Here is a 5,475-nt window from a genome sequence, read left to right on the forward strand (position 1 = left end):
AGTTAGAATTTATAAAACAGTTATATTACTAGTTGTTCTTTATGGTTGTGAAACTTGGACTCTCACTTTGAGAGAGGAACATAGGTTAAAGATGTTTGAGAATAAGGTGCTTAGGAAAATATTTGGGGCTAAGATGGATGAAGTTACAGGAGAATGGAGAAAGTTACACAACACAGAACTGCACGCATTGTATTCTTCACCTGACATAATTAGGAACATTATATCCAGACGTTTGAGATGGGCAGGGCATGTAGCACGTATGGGCGAATCCAGAAATGCATACAGAGTGTTAGTTGGGAGGCCGGAGGGAAAAAGACCATTAGGGAGGCCGAGACGTAGATGGGAGGATAATATTAAAATGGATTTGAGGGAGGTGGGATATGAAGACAGAGACTGGATTAATCTTGCTCAGGATAGGGACCAATGGCGGGCTTATGTGAGGGCGGCAATGAACCTCCGGGTTCCTTAAAAGCCAGTAATTAAGTAAGTAAGGCAGTAGAAAACATCGTTGTAATTCTATAACACTGCCCTGCATGGAAAATTCTAACCAGTATCCCTTGGTTTACACTGTAGGTTACAGCGAAGTTGGAAATCGCCATGAAGATTCCGAGAAAACATACACATTAGCAATTAGTATAAATTTCATCTATATACATAATATTACAGAGCCTCGATCTAATTATTTTGTAATTAACCTTTGTTCGAGACGTCTTTTAGTACGGAGCATAAGAGAGCGTCTGCCTCTTTAGCTCAGTGGTAGAGCACTGGTCTCGTAAACCAGGGGTCGTGAGTTCGAACCTCACAAGGGGCACAGTTAATTTTTAATTATCGATTTACATAACAATCGTTAGACTTGATAATGTACAAGGGTAAAATCTGTGCTGAAACGATGAGAACATCAATACCAATTTATAATTAATCAGGATGTGTACTAATGTATTATTTATTACCATTCCATGGTATTCCTAAATTGCTTCACAGCTAGAATATGGAACAAGTCAAAGAACGTAATACTATTATATAAAGTCTTAATTTATAGTCACAGTCTAGTTGAAACATATATAGAAGAGTTTTACAATAAAGTCTACTAGTACAACACACAGTTTCAGTATCAATATCATAAAGCCTTTTTGATTGTCATGAATTCACGTCCAGAATAGAAGGCGTGTGAAAGTAGGTACTTCTTTAATTTGGCCCTAAATAATCTTATGTTTTGAGTTTCGTTTTTTACATCTATAGACAGGCTATTAAATATTTTTGTGCTAGATCGTGCGTATTTGCTTGCTTTCCGCACAAAACCAATACGCGGTAAGTGTGAAATACCACATTCAGTATTCCCAACGTAACACACATAACAATTTCCCTATTCTTACCGCTTAAGCGTCATATTCATTTTACTGCTTTAGGCTTTTAACATATTATTTTTAAAGACGTTCAATATAGTAATAATTATAAATTGGAAACTTACCACTGCAATTTCACCTAAATTGCACTGTTAATTATTGCTTTTAAATATTTGCAAAAATTAAGTAAACTCTACAACTCCACTAAAGTTACTGTATTTCGTGATGCATGTAACATTAAGGAAGCATTTATAGACTGGGGGAAAAAAAAGACAGACGTATATCACGGCCTGCTGGAGTATAGTAAACACTGAAAACATTTTATAGGAACAATGTTGAAGATAGATATATTTGTTTTCCAAATTTTCCGTCATTGAACAGAAACCAAGATGGAGATTTCATTGCAACTAATTATAAATTCGTCTTTCAGGTATGTAATAAACGATCTTCGCACAAAATAATGTACAATACAGGAGCGGTATGTTTGTTTCCATGTTCTCGGAAATTAAAAAAGCTCAACTACGTTTCGCTTTTTCAATCTTTTCCTCGAACATGAAAACGTCAACATGCCGCTCTTGTAACGTATATTACTATTACTGCCATATAACGCACTCCTTTTTGATAGCACGATAGACTTGCCGATGGAGTATGAAAGTCATTTTTGATACGTATTTATGTTATGAACTGTTGAATTAGTTATAAAGTTTTCACGATTACATACGAGGAAGATTATTAATGAAAAAATATACTGACAAGCCATGGGCATTATTTGTAGTTTTTTGAAAACAGTCCTACACGAGTCCCTAGATTTGGCACCGACTACTGTTCTAATTACTCTTTTTGCAGTAGGAATATATTGTTACTAGACTATCTGTGGAATTTCCCCAGAATATTATTCCAAAACTCATTACCGAGTGGAAGTATGCAAAGTACAGTATATTGTTTTTAAGGTACTGATATTTACTATCATTTGCATAGATCAAATAGGAAAAACATGCTGAATTAGGTTTGGGGGTAATTTCTTTAATATGATTTTTTCAGTTTAATATATTAAGAAATCCAAAACAAAAGTGTTATGGAGTTTGGAAACGTAGATTTCCCATTTTGGCTACTGGATTTAGGTTCCGATGTATGCCCTCCCCTGATAAAAAAATTGGTGTGTGTTGTAAAGAGAGAAGGCTATTCAGTAATCTTTATATAAAACAACGAGTCAAAGTCAGGTAGGGGAATAAATATCAGATGGAAGTGGAATAGGGACAGCGATACAACAAGAAAGCCTTTGTCAATTACCCTGTTCAACACATATTTGGAGGATTTAGTAAAGAACTAAAGAACTATTTTCAGAATATGGTAGGAGTGACATTACGAAGAAGAAGAAGAAGAAGAAGAAGAAGAAGAAGAAGAAGAAGAAGAAGAAGAAGAAGACGAAGACGAATAAGAAAATAAGAAGACAAAGAAGAAGAAAATAAGAAGACGAAGAAGAAGAAAAAGAAGAAGAAGAAGAAAGTGCATCAGATTTTCTGATGATATTATGGCTTTGTTAGCAGAAGAGGAGATGATAGTAAGGGATATGATATTGATGACAGCTGTGTACACTGCTCCCAGGAAGTCAAAAGGAAGATAGCAATGATAAAGGAAGCTTTTACTAGAAAAAGGAGCATCTTCTTCAGAAAAAGAACTAAGGAAAAGACTAGTGAATTGCTTTGTGTGGAGTATGGCACTGTATGTGGCAGAGGCATGGATATTACGACTAAGTGAAGAGAACCACTAGACGCAATTAAAATGTGAATATGGAGAACAAAAAAGCGGGTGAAATGAAGAGACAGAATTAGAAATGAATCTGAGCTAGAAACAGTGGATGAAGAAAGAATAATCCTGAAATTGAACTGCACGCATTGTATTCCTCACCTGACATAATTAGGAACATTAGATCCAGACGTTTGAGATGGGCAGGGCATGTAGCACGTATGGGCAAATCCATAAATGCATATAGAGTGTTAGTTGGGAGACCGGAGTGAAAAAGACCTTTAGGGAGACCGAGACGTAGATGGGAAGATAATATTAAAATTGATTTGAGGGAGGTGGGATATGATGATAGAGACTGGATTGATCTTGCTGTCGACCTGGTTGGCAAGTTGGTATAGCGCTGGCCTTCTATGCCCAAGGTTGCGGGTTCGATCCCGGGCCAGGTCGATGGCATTTAAGTGTGCTTAAATGCGACAGGCTCATGTCAGTAGATTTACTGGCATGTAAAAGAACTCTTGCGGGACAAAATTCCGGCACATCCGGCGACGCTGATATAACTTCTGCAGTTGCGAGCGTCGTTAAATAAAACATAACTTTAACTTTTGATCTTGCTCAGGATAGGGACCAATGGCGGGCTTATGTGAGGGCGGCAATGAACCTCCGGGTTCCTTAAAAGCCAGTGAGTAACAGAAATGCAGGATAAGGAAAAAATTGTAGAATACTGGGTTTGCAGTGAAACACCTACCTTTGGGAAGAAAACTAAGAATGAATGAAAGAATGAATGAATTTAGACCCTGACTAAAAGGAAGGACTGAATAGTATCGTTCATGCATGTATTGATCAAACTTGTAAGGCTTTCTGAACATGGCTATGTTGAGATCAGAATAGCGTTCCTGATTCCTTCTACTTATAGAAATATCTTGAACTGAGTTTTACAAGAAACCAAGTAAACTTCGATATAAAATTCTACGACTGCCTATCATAAATCAGAATCCTTTCAAGAGTCTGCATCTTTCTGGCGAAACCAACTACTCTCCAAGAAAAAGATTTCACTTAACTAAACTCTGGTACAAAATTACGAATTCGCAATAAAAATTTCATTATATTCTAACATTCAACATAGCACTGACAATATTTCTTTAATCAAGAAATTCATCATGGCAATCTTTACTTAATGGTACTCTACCAATCTGCTACGGAAACGAATGGGCATCTTACCACTAGTTCCAGCAACTGCCTGCAGAGTGCAGCTAATTCAACTTTTAAGAAATAAACTTTTTCTTCCAGGCGGTTGCAATTCTGTAAAGATTGTGCTTCAGGGAGGGTTTGGCAGAGTCTTCTTCTTTCTCTCCCACTAGTTAAAATGTTCCTCCCCTATCCCTTTAAATTAAATCTTTTAGCCTAGCCTTACGCTTAATAATACCCAAGCCACGTCACGCAGAGCAGCAGACGGCTTCGTTGCACTGCAACACAGAATTGTTATCTGTACACATTTTCTGCGACTCAAATGAAACCTGCATTCGCAGTGAGATGTTGTAGCATCAAGGAGAAAGTAAGGAAGCAATTCATGACAAATTCTCATTCATACTTTGAATTTATTTTGACCAGTACACTTTTACTACGTCATACTAATTTTGATCAATAAAACGGTACGAAAGGAAGTCTTTCAACCAATCATGGCTGCTTACCGCACAATTTTATCACTTCCCTAACATTTGTTTATTTTATCACTTCCCTAGCATTTGTTTGCTTTTATCACTTCCCTAGCATTTGCCTCTTTGTTTGCAAATATTTCAAACTGCAAATTCTTTACGTTACTATAAAACATGCTTTGCGTTGTCATATGTTTCCGTATATACAGGGTGTATCTAAATTGGTGTCAAATATTTCGGGGACATGTTCCAAAACACTACAAAAAGTTCATATGAACATTGGTCTCAAAAATAATTTATTTCAGAGTTAAAAGACAAAATTTAATGTTACAAAAATTGCTCGAAGTGGCTTCCTTCTGCTTCGATGTGTCCCCTAAACCTGCGTTACATGCTCTGGCGTGCTCTGTTGAAAATTCCTGGAGTGTTTCGTATTTCGTGAAATCCAGTTTGGGTACGTTCTCAGAATATCAACATTAAGTACAGGAGTCGCATAAACCAGGGACTTTAATGACCCCAGACGAAGAAATCCATTGGATTCAAATCATGCGATCGAGCAGGCCATGCAATGAATCCCCTTCGACCAATACATCTTTGGGGAAATCGAGCATTAAAAAAATTACGAACTATCTGGCTGAAATGAGCTGGAGCAGATCGTGTTAAAACACATTCTTGGATGACGTCCAGAAGCACAACATCAATTAAATGATGCAAATCATTTCGTTCTGTTCACTCAC

The 5,475-nt window shown here is 37.0% G+C and overlaps 1 non-coding gene across 1 annotated transcript; it reads left to right on the plus strand.

Annotated features, from left to right (window-relative positions):
- Positions 1-739: 739 nt before the first annotated feature.
- On the plus strand, positions 740-811 carry TRNAT-CGU (transfer RNA threonine (anticodon CGU)). The gene has a single exon. It is a non-coding gene; the product is annotated as a tRNA-Thr (tRNA).
- Positions 812-5,475: the final 4,664 nt, after the last annotated feature.

This window comes from Periplaneta americana, unplaced genomic scaffold, assembly GCF_040183065.1.
Source record: "Periplaneta americana isolate PAMFEO1 unplaced genomic scaffold, P.americana_PAMFEO1_priV1 scaffold_21, whole genome shotgun sequence".
Lineage (NCBI taxonomy): Eukaryota > Metazoa > Arthropoda > Insecta > Blattodea > Blattidae > Periplaneta > Periplaneta americana.